Source organism: Cucurbita pepo, chromosome 15 (genome assembly GCF_057944985.1).
Source record: "Cucurbita pepo subsp. pepo isolate OVF chromosome 15, ASM5794498v1, whole genome shotgun sequence".
Taxonomy (NCBI): Eukaryota; Viridiplantae; Streptophyta; class Magnoliopsida; order Cucurbitales; family Cucurbitaceae; genus Cucurbita; species Cucurbita pepo.
In genome coordinates this window covers 5967806-5982753 of record NC_141812.1, presented here as the reverse complement: position 1 = coordinate 5982753, position 14948 = coordinate 5967806, and the positions used below count along the sequence as shown (strand labels likewise).

At 36.5% G+C, this 14948-nt stretch overlaps 1 non-coding gene across 1 annotated transcript; it reads right to left on the bottom strand.

Moving 5' to 3' along the window:
• Positions 1-13515: 13515 nt before the first annotated feature.
• On the bottom strand, positions 13516-13595 carry TRNAL-UAG (transfer RNA leucine (anticodon UAG)). The gene has a single exon. It is a non-coding gene; the product is annotated as a tRNA-Leu (tRNA).
• Positions 13596-14948: the final 1353 nt, after the last annotated feature.

Here is a 14948-nt window from a genome sequence, read left to right as displayed (position 1 = left end):
TGCTCATCTTATAGAGTGAAAAGTCAAAATTAAGTTGTAGTCTTGTTGTTCGTTGTTCGTTGCCACCACAGATTCCTTTCTCTCCCGCACATAATCCCACACTAAAAGAGAGAGCATAGAGCTTTGACTGGTCCTACTAACACAAAGTAAGGACTTGAGCATGAAGTGGCTAATCAAGAATGCTCATAACATCCTTATTCATTGTTTTTAGTTGAAAGATTTGGATTTTCGGCAGCAAAGACATTTGCCTGTAAGATATATGACAACTAAAGTATAACTACTCAAGCCCTCCACTAAGAGATATTGTCCGCTTTGGCTTGATATGTATCGTCGTCAGCCTCATGGTTTTAAAATGTGTCTATTAGGAAGAGGTTTCCGCACCCTTGTAAGGAATGTTTCGTTCCCCTCTCCAACCAATGTGGGATCTCACAATCCACCCCTTTGAGGGCCTAATGTCCTCGCTAACACACCGCCCGGTGTTTGGCTCTGATACCATTTGTAACAGCCAAGCCCAACTTTGTCTGCTTTGGGCCATTACAAATGGTACGAAAGCCAGTTACCAGATGACGCAAAGACTAGTCGGAGTAAGGCTAGACCCTCTCCATAGTAGATGCGTCATAAAACCTTGAGGCTGACGACGATACATAACGGCCCTATAAAACGTTCTATAAAACGACGCAATTCACGCATCTACCTCAATCGCTCATCCACAATAATCATACTCGAACTCATAAATGAAAAGTAATTTTTCAATTTAATCTAATATATAATATTGAAATACATGGTTTTATCACAGTCTTATTCATTTGTGTAAAGCATATTGCAACGAAAATAATGGTATTTCTTGAATAGTTGTGGAGAGCCACTTCTTAGTTTTGAGTGGTATCACTGATGTTGTCATGGTGGAAGCTGAAGTGCGGCGACGGGCTCTTAGGTATGCAAAAACACAGCCTAAATTTGCACTCACAAACCTTAGGATTAAAGCAATCTTGGACAATGTTGCACGTAATATGAATATGACTTCCTTGTATTCTCAATGGTTTGCTTGTCACTGTTCATCAAACAAAGTAATACTCAAATTAATATCAAAATCAATCTAATGACTCAAAAAATTCGACCAACCCAACCCAACCTGTGCGGTTCGAGTTAGGTTATGAACTTATTTGGACTGAATTCAAATAACTGAAAACTTTTATGATTGAGTTGGTTTAAGGGTTCTCCCGAAACTAGATGGATTGACCAAACCAATCTGGTTCGAGTTCAGTTATGAACTTATTTGGACTAGATTCAAATAACTGAAAACTTTTATGAGTGAGGTTGTTTATGGGTTCCCCAAAACTAGATTGAACCAAAACAATCTAAATTTATTGTTAATTTTAAAATATACATTTTTGTGTACAATAAAATTATATATACCTATTTATTTTATTTCATAATTATTTATTTTCTACCAAATCTGGTAAAAGCAATTTTTCAAAACATATGTTGAATTGAGTTCTACTGGTTCGTTCTTTGGTAACCCTAAAACTTATTAGTTTGAATCTTTGTACAATCAAACTTACGTTTAATTTTAAGATATACATGTTTGCTCACAAAATTGAATTGCAAATGGTAACCAAATGTATGAAAATAAATAAACATATATTTTACAAACTAATTTTTATTTTTATCAAAATAAAAAAAATTGAATAAATAACTAACTACGTGAATCAACTATCTATCCCAAAAAATTTATGGTCCAGTTGTGTTGAGTTGGATTCATTATATAACAAGGGTTGTTTATGCTAAAAAATTTATAATGCAAATAATTGGGTTCGGTCTAGAAAATCTCATAATCTGACCTGACCCGACTCAACCGTTAAACACTTGTAAATTTTTTTAATAACTACAAGATACTTGTATCGAAGACGATGAAGAACAAGATGATTGAACCTAGGAAAGCGAACTTATAGAAATGTTCTTGTCCATGACTAAGGGATTTTAGAGCTTTTTGGGGCTGATAATTCTACCCAAACTCTTATATAATTGAGAATATTTACTCCTTTCCAAATTAGGTAATATGAAACCAAAATATGGTATGATAACTAAAATGGGAAGATTAAAAAAAAAAAAAAAAAAAACTAATGTACAAATCAACCAATTAATTTATTTAAGGTCGTCACTGTATAAATATCATTAACATTGAATGCGAAAATATTTTATTTAAACTTTCATAAGACGACATCTTCATTTTAAGATACTGCCATGTTCTTATGTGTTTTGAAAACACTTTTAAAAACGACACAACAAAAGAATAAATAAAATAAATAAACGTTTAAATTAAAAGCATCCTATTCTAGCCTAAGTCTAAGAAAATAATACAACTACCCTATGCATGTGCCATGGTCTCGAATTACAATGTCGTCGTCAGCCGTACAGAAATGTCTTGCCTTAACTTGAAATAGAGGTAACACGTGGCTTGAGTATTTTGAGAAATACTCAGGAAGTGACCCCACTATTGGGATTAAATGCAATAAACATGCGAATGCAATGACGGGACCTATCATATCAGTCTTTTTCCCCACGATACTATATTAATGGGCAGCTTAGATGTGTGTCATATACTCTACACACAGCCCATACGTGCAAGTACAAGCTCATTAGATAGTTCGTACACCGCTGGACCCCTTTTCTTGTCGGACAAGCCTACTCTGGTAGCTCCTTATGCTGGACACCCATTAGAATTAGTAACCGCAATGGCAGCATTATCTAAAACATAATAATACTTCATCTGTCTAGTGGTGTATGTGTCCGTACCCTCGTGATGGAATAGGGGTATCCCCCAATGCATGAGCATAATGCATGAAGTCTCGATTAGGGTCGAGAAATGCACACATGCAAATATGAGTTCGTGTCTAGTGGCATAAAACATCATGTCTTGGCTTTGGCTCTAATTTCATTTTTTTTTGGTGGATTTGGATGCATTGTACTTTTCTACACACTGCCCATACACATGCTCCCCGCTTGGGTTCTAGATGCTCTATTTTATTTTTTTCTATTGAGGAACCTAAACCAAAGCTTGAGAGATAGTCATAATTATAATTGTAATCATAATATAAATAATTATGACAATAATTTTTAGATAACTCTCTCTCTCTTTCTCTCTTTCTTCTCCTTCTAAATTGAGCATTTTTTAAAGGTTACTACTATATCAAGCTACTCTTTTTTTTTTTAATAGAAACTAACTGCACATGGTAGACGAGAGTGTGTATGAACTATGGAGCTATAGAGTTCGAGATAGAGTCGAGTCTCGATTTTTGACTCATGATGTCTTTGTCATGTATATGATTCTTTATGATATGTTGTTATATGAATAATTTGTTGCATTAAATAGCTTCATGTGGAACGAGCATGTCAGTGTATCTTGTATTCGTATGATATACTATGACCCGAAACCTTGAGAGGCACACGAACTAAACAAAAATATCGTTTATTTATTATGAGAATCTAAATACAGGGTCACATCGATCAAGTTCTTTATGATCATCTTCATTATATTGATTAGTTGTTTTGAGGCACTTCTTTGATCTCCTTGTTGTCTTCTAAATGAATGTTCTTACTCATCTTGTGAGAGTTGGAGTTGAAGTTGAAGGGATGCTTCTTGCCATGACAAAAGCAGATGTTTAATTTACAATCACAAAACACATTATCCCTACAATCATCTGCAGTCCTGCATGAAATACCTTTAAGATAGTTGCCTTTTGTGCCTAATGGTTTGGTTGTACCTGCATACGTAAATAATTTTCAATCAAATTTGAGCCATCTAGTCAGGTATAATCAAAGAGTACTAAATTTCAGCTCGATGTCTAGGATTCTTAGCATTTGAAGGCTGCGACATTCTCCTGCAACATGCTCACGTTACCTAGTCATCGGTTCTAAGATGGAAGACAGTCCCGACATACCAACATGTTTTGTTCTCACTAACATACTGAGAAGTCATCCAACATAATGAAAATTACGCTTAATTTTTTAGGTCATGTGATTGAGCCATTGAAATGAAATTTACACGTTGTTTGTATCTACTAGGAGAGGTGTCGCCTAATACCGTTTATAACACTACATGCATAGGATTCAAACCTAGCGACATGGTCAAGTTACTGACACCTAGTTTCTAAGAGGTGAAGAATATCACCATAGACTCACATGGGTCCTTTCGACATGATTTAATCTCAATCATATGCTTCTTAGGAAATTTTCTACCCAAAAACAATTGCTTCCTGAAAAACACACTTAATTTTAAAGTTCCTACAAATTGAAACTCTTTATATATATATATATATATATATATATCTATATAATTTATAATGCCTCGCGCCGAAGATTTAGATCAAGATTCGAAATTCAGATTCAACATCTGATGGCCTCGACAATCCACTCTGACAAGATCACATTACTTACTCCTTGTTTCTAAGAGTGAAAACTATCCCCACAGATCAACACGAATCATTTCAACATATTATATCCTCACTCAACATATAATTAATCCATGAAAAACACACATAAAGTTATATATACAATTCGTAATATCTATACATACAATTATTTTATCAACATTTTCCTCAATATTATCATAAAATTGAAATATAGGCTTTTAAATGAAGAACAACAAAACAGAAGAAAAATAAATGAGATTGAAAGTTACCGAAAGAAGAGACAAGGAGCAATATCATCGCAACAACGAAAGCCAAGTTGAGACTAAGTTTGTTTGCTATTATGTTGTATTGTAAAATGGTTTGATGGGGTGAGGTGAGTTTCATTGTTGTCCATCCCATTATGGGACATTCAATTACTTTACTAATATTTGATTTTAGAAATACAACATTAAATGGGATGTCATTTATTTAATACAAGAAGAAATATTATGATGAACAAAATTAACCTACAAGATCACAAAAGGGATGCATGTAATGAATTGGGATCATTTTAATCATTTGAAAAAAAAAGATATATCATTTTAATAACTACCTGTATCGATCACCGCGAAGAACAAGATGATTGCAGCTAGGAAAGCGAACTTGATAGAAATGTTCTTGTCCATGACTTTGGAAGGGATTTTAGAGATTTTTGGGTGATGATAATTTTGTGTCTTCAATTTTGTACCCAAAACCTTTATATAATTGAGGAATATTTGCTAAATTAGGTAATATGAAACCAAAATATGGTATGATAACCCAAATGGGAATAACTAAAAAGACTAACCTACAATAATCAACCAATGAATTTTTCAAAATTTGATGGTAATGATCCTATATTTTGGATGTGATTCAAATAGAAATACTTTTTACCTCTAAACAAATATTTCAAACCTTTATTTTTAATGGTAGAATGAATATTGAAAAATACTCCGGAGGTGACCCCATAGTGACTCTTGTAAAACGAAATTAAAATAGAGAAAAAAATAATAAATGTTGGATTTAGCACAAAAGATTTCGTTCTACCGCCTCCATAGGAGAAGCCAACAACCGTTTATATGTCCTTTTCATTACTGTAATTTTTTTTTAATGATAGAATGAATATTGAAAAATACTCAAGAAGTGACCCCACTATTAAGGTCGGGAAATGCACGTATGCAAATATGATTTTGTGTCTTGTGGATTAAAACATCATGTTTTCGCTTTGGCTCTAATTTCATTTATCGGTTGATTTGGATGCATTGTACTTTTCTACACACTCCCCACACGCATGCTCTCCGCTTGGGTTCTAGATGCTCTACTTTATTTTTCTATTGAGGATAAACCTAAACCATAACTCGAGAGATAGTTGTCCATATAATGATGAGGGATGTATAAATTCTCAAGAAGAGAGGAGCAGAGATGATCCCCAGACCAACTAGATTCCATAAGGGATTTGAAAGTTGGGTCTACAGTAGATCTCACCTAAACCGTCTCATCATAATATTATAATCGCAATCATAATATAAATAATTATAACAATAATTTTTAGATTACTCTCTTTCTTGTCCTTCAAAATTGAGCATTTTCTAAACATTGTTACTATATCACACTACTCATCTTTTTAAATATAAACTAACTGCACACCCGAGACGAGAGTGTGCATGAACTATGGAGCTATAGAGTTCGAGATAGATTCGAGTCTCGATTTTTGACTCATAATGTCTTTGTCATGTATATGATTCTTTATGGTATGTTGTTATGAATAATTTGTTGCATTAAATAGCTTCATGTGGAACGAGCATGTCAATGTATCTTGTATTCGTATGATATACTATGACCCGAAACCTTAAGAGGCACACGAACTAAACAAAAATATCGTTTATTTATTATGAGAATCTAAATATAGGGTCACATCGATCAAGTTCTTTATGATCATCTTCATTATATTGATTAGTTGTTGAGAGTCACTTCTTTGATCTCCTTGTTGTCTTCTAAATGAATGTTCTTACTCATCTTGTGAGACTTGGAGTTGAAGTTGAAGGGATGCTTCTTGCCATGACAGAAGCAGATGTTTAATTTACAATCACAAAAAACATTATCCATGCAATCATCTGAAGTCCTGCATGAAATACCTTTAAGATAGCTTCCTTTTGTGCCTAATGATTTGCTTGTACCTGCATACATAAACAATTTCCAATCAAATTTGAGTAATCTAGTCACGTGTTGTTACACCCTAAAAGTGAAGGAAAGCCACCTATGCATGATCCAAAAGATCCCAGGAAAAAAATTATGAGAATTAAGCAAGGAAACGAGACTTAGTAAGTCATTTCTATACCCTAAGGAGTAATCTTAAGGACTTTTGGAGAAGGATTGGAATGAAAGCATAAGCGAAAGGGACGAAAATGTCATTTTTCCAATATCAAGGATCTTGGGAGATTTTTAATTCCTTATCTAGAAGGAATTTCAAGATGTTCAAGACCGGAGAAATGACCAACAAGAGATGAAGAATTTTTAGGAAAATTATCAATTTTTCGAGAAAATAATAATAAAATATTCGAAAAGTGGCAAATTACCAAAATACCCTTGAAGTTAAGGATAATTACGGATTTACAATTCTGCTAAAAAATCAGAACCTTCACAGTGCCTTCTACACAAAATCCTTCGAATGTTGAGTCTCAGCCGTTGGATCTCCTCCAAACTTGTATATATTCTAGAAAACTCACGGATCGTCACATCCAACGGCTAGGATTCAAAACCAACGTCGGTGAGGCTCTGATCGGAATAGATATTTCCAACAAATTTTCTAGAAAATCCAACCGACAATTCACGATGATTCTAGAGCTCCCAATGTTGGTTTAAGTTTCCCCTATAAATTCTGTAGTTGGGGCAATCATTTGGAACAAGAATCGAGCAAGGTGGAGCACCTAGTTGTTGGCAATAAGTGTTTAGATTTTGGGTCTCCTACTCTCAGGCTTCTTCCAAATTCGAGAGCAATTCTTCACCGTTTCCTTTCAAACTTGTTCCTATAGCTTCTAAACAACATTACCCACAAGTTCTACGAAGGAATAGAGTCCTGAAAGTGCCTAGAAACCATTCGCCAAATCCAATCTGCCATTAAAAAGCTTCAAGTAAAACTCAAAATTCCAATCCGAGGATATACAAGTATTCTTCGAGCAAGGACGACTCCAATAGGTTTCTGCACCTCCAAGGAATGTTTTCATAGAAGACCGCGAAGAGAAATAACCTCAAGAACGTTCCCAAATGAAGAAAATCCGTTTCGGGCTCAAATTGGAGGTAAGTGTCGAATTCCTATCTACGGCCACTTTTTCTTCAAATTAAGGATTCCTTTAGCTTTAGAAAAAAGAAGATGAGTAACTTTGATGAAGGAATAAAGAGCTGAAACGTCAAAGAACAAGATACCCAAGAGATTGTAAATCGGAGGCGTCGGGTACCTTGCAGACCGAGAGTGATTTCTCAAAATTAAGGTCCTACACTCAAAGTCATTCCTCCAAACTAATTCCTTTAGGTTAAGGGAACAATAAGGAAGAGGATTCGTGAAGAAATCGAGCCTAAAAAACCCCAAGAATCGGCTACCCAATAAGAAATCCTCTGTTTTTACTCCAGCGAGAAATCATATTTTGGATGAAATTTGGAAGCAAATATCTTAGGCTACAATCCGATGAGAAGGTATAAAATCAATCCCTAACTCTTCCTTGTAACACCTTCTTTAAGTTTTATGAAGGAATCGAGGGGACAAACAGTTTGATAGGAGTTGGGGAGGGCGAGTTTACGACGGCGGCGTGAACGGTCGCACGCGCCTTCTCCCCGTCTGGAGGAAGAAGACGATGACGTGGATGGTTCAGTTGAACTGGCCATGTCAACCCAAAACTCAACCTTCCCTCGGTTCATATGGTTACAAATACAAGTTACAACTTATGTCTCAAGGAATTAAGGACCTTAGAAACTTACAAGATTAAGAACCAAGAACAAACAACACACAAGCTTTACAACTACCAAAGTAAGAAGAATGCTAGGTACCACTCAAGGACGAGGGATCAAGGTCCCCAAACTCAGAAACAGAAACTCAAGAATGCTAGGTAATACTCTAATCATGTCCAAAATGACGCATGACCTCCCACCAAGCGGTGCCCAATAATTCCTCTTCTAGGTGGAATGTCTTGCACCATGTTTCTGCAGGATGTCATGCCTCAAGTTTCCCTCACCTATTAGAGATGCCCTGCAGACTTGCAGGATGCCATGTTCAAGTATGCACCGAGCAAGTGACCTTTATGGTCTATCAAGGGTTGTAGTCTAAGGTCACGGAGGAACAAGAAGAGAGTAAGTTACCTTAGCCACGAATCAAGAACCTCCTAAGACCTCCCACGGTACAGCATGTTCATGACTTAGACTATGCTACTTGGAACGCATGAAGCCTTTAGCGTAGGTAAGCAGACTGTATTATACGGCAAGCCCTTGATGTAGGTTTTCAGACAATGTCGCTTGGAACGCATCAAGCCTTGGGCATAGGTTAAGCAGACTGTATTATAGGGCAAGCCCTTGATGCAGTTTTAAGACTACATCGCTTGGAACGTAAGAAGCCTTGGATGTAAGTTTTTAGACTATGCCGCTTAGAATGCATGAAACCTTGGGCATAGGTTAAGCAGACCATATGGAAGGGCAAGCCCTAAGATGCGGTAAGACTACGTCGCTTGGAACGCATGAAGCCTTGGACGTAAGTTAAAGCTGTGTCGCTTAGAACGCATGAAGCCTTGGACACAAGATTCTCAGGTACATGTCTAGTGCCGTAAATCCTAGGGGAAGTGTCTTGGAGAACAAATCAATAATAGAACAAGAACCAAGAAAGATCAAGATAAGAACCCTAAGTCAAGAACAAGAATTAAAGGGGCTTAAGTACTTAAAACAAGAACAAGATCAAGAACAAGCAAGAACAAAGAATGTGGTACCCTAGCATATCAAGGACACGATTAAGAGCCTACAAGTAGGCTACTTACTGAGTCTTGTACTCATTCCTTATTCTCCAATTTTTTTCCAGGTAATAAGGAGCTGGTCGAGGTCGGGAGCGGAATCTGGAGCAGGTACCATAGACTAACCTCACCTGTCGTCTCAACCCTTTTATTTTAAAATGTTTTGGGTCTGTTCCTTATTCTGTCTTTTAACTATTATGTTGTATTTTAAATTACTAATGTGCACACACTATTTTGGTATAATGTAAATTATGTTTTAAATTTTAATGATTTTATTTCGCAAAAAAAATTTACCCGTCTTTTTGAGCCATCACATCAGCCATGTCCTTACAGAGAGCTTCATTTGTGTAAATGAGTGCAAACAATGGCCAACAATTCCTTGAGTGTATACGTGAATAAAGTGTTGAGTGTTCACGTGATAAAGTGTTGTGAGGTCTTTTGTATTTTCTTAACCTACTTTTGCAGCAAAGTTTTACAAATAGATTCGACGATGAATCCTCTTGAAGAAGTGGAGAATGATACGAATCAAGACATCTCAATCATGCAATGCTTTTAAGGAAATATAAGCTTAAGGAAGATGAGTTTTATTTATCCTAGTTACAATTTTTTTTTTATGGATCTCACTAATGTATTTTATGAATTTTATTCACATTTAGGTTACATTTACGGTAACATCAAGGAAAGAAAGACAAGAGTTAGCGATCTCGTGGGAGCAATCACCCTCGCATCAGAAATCTCGCGATAGACATAAATGAATTTTATGACTTTTTATTTCCTTAATGCATTTTCAGTGAGCGCCAAAGATCTAGTAGAAGTAGAAAACAGGCCAGAGAGACAAAACCGATAGACTTTTGGATCCAGGTTCAACACGGGTGGCCCAACAAGCACTAAATCACTCCCAACAGCCCACGACCTGAAAAGGACACTCTTCGAGAAATGCATGCGTGACCTGACAAACTAGTCATGATCTTCTCATGTGCAGCGCACACGCTTCCCACGTCAGTCGCAACTCACACGACTCGTGTGTCAACTCCATCATCATTTGTTTTCTAGTTTTTCGATATATATGTTTATTATCATTTCTTATATGTTTTCGATTTATTTACGAATTTTATTTTTATTATGTAAGTCCATGGGACTGATGAAACATTTAAAATGAATATTTCCACATAAAAAGATCACATCATGCATATGGTACGACTCTATTTTAGTAAAAAAAATAAGATCGTTACATTTTCATAGTGGTTAATTATAGTCCTAAAAGTATGAATGTCACAACTCTTAAAATTTCTCATTTTCATAGTGGCTAATTATAGTCCTAAAAGTATGAATGATACAACTCTTAAAATGACTAGTGGAAGGTTAAGGATTTCATGCTGAGGCTATATATAACCACTTATGTTGTCTTGTATCCTTGAAAAAGGTAGTAAGAAGATCATTTATGCCTTTTTTTAACTAAGTAATAAGTTTTTTTTTGTAATGCTATGTAGTTTAGGTTGTATGTTTAGTATCATCTAAGCTTGACATGATCGATCTTGCCTGCGGAGTGATTCAAATCTCAAACAAGTATTTTTTTTTCTAAGATATTCAATCAACAAAGTAATTCGTTATCATGAAGCATGATTTAACTTCGGTTTGATGATGGAGACGCCTCGTGGAGGGACACTGAAAGAAGGACAATCATACCACAAAAGATAGGTGAGTGATGTGTGGTTCGCTGCCACTTTTATGTATTGTAGGATAAGTAGTGTCCCTTATTTTTGCTGACTATGTTATTTCACATGTAGTATGATGATATCAAAGCTAGGTTTCATTCGTGGGACCTGTGATTTATGGGCCCACCACGCTTCTGCTGATATTAATCATTTTGATCTCTAGCTTTCATCATAGATGTTTAGTTCACTTATGGCAAACTTTGAGACAGTATATAAAAAGGTATTAACGGCCCTTCAACCCTTATATCTATCTCCATGACTTGAGACATTCTAACTTTACTTTTGATATTTGTACTACTTTTTCTATATTTGTACTACTTTTTTTTTAGTATTTTTGTTTTTATAGTAGTATGATTGGGTGTCCTTTGCTTTTCTTTGTGGCGAGATAGCTTTCATCTATGCTTTCCGTTATGATGTTCGATGATTTGAGCAGACTGTGAGTCTTACCTGATTGGGGGGCTCTCATCTACAATGAGATGCAACGTGTTGTGTCGCACATGATTAAACATGCATGCATAGGCGGCGTGTGTGGTCAAACAAGTTTGAATTCCACATAAGTGATGTTTGAATCGCACATGATTAAACATGCATGCATAGGCGGCGTGTGTGGTCAAACAAGTTTGAATTCCACATAAGTGATGTTTGAATTCCGAAGGAAAATCCTGCCTAAGGTCCAACAAAGCCACAAAGCCGGGTGAAAAATGTGAATGGGGATTGAGTACTCAAGGTTTTAAAAAAATAAAAATAAATGACAGTTATGGGATTAGAAACAAGAAACGAATCCCTTTTTAAACCAAAGACTAAATCTAGCACCTTGGACCACTAAGCCAAACTATCCCAACAATTGTGTTTGGACTACTAAGATAGTCGAGCTATCTCAAGACATGAGATTGCATCACGATGCATGGGTCGTGTTATTGGGAACCGAGATGACCATGAGATGCAATGTTGTTGTGTTACAAATGATTGAACATGCACGCATAGGCGGCGTGTGCGGTCAAATAAGTTTTAATTCCACATTATTCATGTTTGAAACCCGTAGGCAAACCCTGCCTAAGGTCCAACAAAGCCACAAAGCCACAAAGCTAGATGAAAAATATGAAAGGGAATTAAGTACTCCTTAAGGTTTGTCATGATCGTGTCAAGATCACAAAGCCGCACATTGGAAAAAGTATGACTTTGACATGATGCACTGGTCGGAGTTGGGCTAGACTCTCTCCATATTAGAAGCGTTTTAAAACCACGATGTTAACAACGATAAATAAAAAGTCAAAACAAACAATATGTGTTAGCAACGGGCACGAGGCTTTACAAAAAATTAAAATAAATGACAGCTGTGGGATTTGAATCCATGCCCTTTTGAACCAGAGTCGAAGTCTAGCACCTTAGACAACTCGGCCAAACTATCCCGACGAATGTGTTTGGACAAATCAAGATGGTCGAGCTATCTCGAGACATGAGATTACAATACGATGCATGGGTTGTGCTCTTGGGATCCGAGATGACAATGAGATGCAACAATGTTGTGTCGCACATGATTGAACATGCACGCACAGACGGCGTGTGTGGTCAAACAAGTTTTAATTCCACATTATGGATGTTTCAATGCGGAAGAAAACTCTGCCTAAGGTATAACAAAGCCATAAAGTCGAGTGAAAAATGTGAATAGAGATTGAGTACTCCTTTAGATTTGTCGTGAGCATGACAAGATCACGAGACACTGGTCGGAGTTGGGTTAGAATCTCTTCATAATAGACGACTAGAGCCCAAATCTGGCATCTTAGAATCTCTTCATAATAGACGACTAGAGCCCAAATCTTGCATCTTAAACCACTCGACTAAACTGCACGACAGATGTTCCTTGACAAACCAAGATAGTCAAGCTATCTCTAAACATGAGATTGCAATACGATGCATGGGTCGGACGATGCATGCATGCATAGACGGCGTGTGTGGTCAAACAAGTTTTAATTCCACATTATGGATGTTTCAATGCGGAAGAAAACTCTGCCTAAGGTATAACAAAGCCATAAAGTCGAGCGAAAAATGTGAATAGAGATTGAGTACTCCTTTAGATTTGTCGTGAGCATGACAAGATCACGAGACACTGGTCGGAGTTGGGTTAGAATCTCTTTATAATAGACGACTAGAGCCCAAATCTGGCATCTTAGAATCTCTTCATAATAGAAGACTAGAGCCCAAATCTGGCATCTTAGAATCTCTTCATAATAGAAGACTAGAGCCCAAATCTGGCATCTTAAACCACTCGACTAAACTGCACGACAGATGTTCCTTGACAAACCAAGATAGTCAAGCTATCTCTAAACATGAGATTGCAATACGATGCATGGGTCGGACGATGAGATTGAAAAAGTATGATTATGACAGCTGTGGGATTTGAACCCACGCCCTTTCGGACCAGAGCCTAAATCTGGCGCCTTAGACCACTCGGCCAAACTGTCCCAACGAATGTGTCTAGAAAAACCAAGATGATCGAGTATCTCAAGACATGAGATTGCATCACGATACATGGATCGTGTTGTTGGGAACCGAGATAACCATGAGATGCAACATTGTTGTGTCGCACATGATAGAACATGCACGCATAGGCGGCGTGTGTGGTCAAACAAGTTTTGATTCCACATAAGTAATGTTTTAGTAGACGCATTTAAAAGAGTTTGGTGAAGTTCCTAAAAGAGTTAATTAATATCATTGATCCCTAATAGATGCATTTATAATCGTGAGGTTGAAGGTGAGGGAGGGTGAAGACAACAATATTTGTTGAGGTTGAAGGTGAGGGAGGGTGAAGACAACAATATTTGTTAGCGATAACCTTGAATTTATCTTTTTATGAGTATTCCTGTGAAACCAAAATTTATACCGACCTTGTAGTTGATGGGAATGTTATTTATTGTTGGTATCAGAGACAAGTTTCGATCTTGGGATCTATGGGTTATGGGCTCACCACGCTTCCGCTACCCCACTCTAATTTGTTAATTAATATCATTTTGATCCCTAACAGATGCTTTTAAAACCGTGAGACTCACGATGATACGTAACGGGCCAAAGTAGACAATATTTGCTGGCTGTCGACTTGGCTATTACATAACCTAAATCACCATAAGTGAATTCATTCCAAGGAATCTTATGCTTACACTCTTCATTGAGAGCGGTAGTTATCCTTCAAGAAATATACTTTGGAAGTCCTTCAATGAAGCGCATCATCCATAATTAAAGGGTACTATCATATCTTGTCATAACCTTAGTTACAATTATATCTTTGTACCATCAGAAGTAGATAACTTTTCGCATCTTATAATCATAAGAATTTTCTCAAACGTTCAATATGGATTTCTAGTTTGCCTACGACAAACTTTAAGACAATATATAAAAGGGTATTAATGGCTATTCAACACTTGTATCATTCTCCATAACTTGAGATATTCCAATTTCACTTTTTATATTTGTACTTCTTTTTCTATAGTAGTATGGTTGAGTATCCTTTGCTTTTCTTCGTCGGAGATATGCTTCTCCAACCCATCCTTGAGTACTCCTGTGAAACCAAAAGTTACAATTTGAGCAATAGCGTGGTCAAACTTACCTCGAAGCCTATAGGCGCTAGCTCCTATCAACATTTTGTTGATTACATTTACGACTAGATGACCGGATAGACCATCTATATTCCACTTATGTATGAATGTTCCTTTATAGGTGGATTGAGTCATTTGAGTTTTTTCTTCGAACGGAACATCGGGGAAAGAGGGCTTAGGATACCAATTTTTCTTCATCTAGTTTTTTGGACTTTGTTCTCTAAT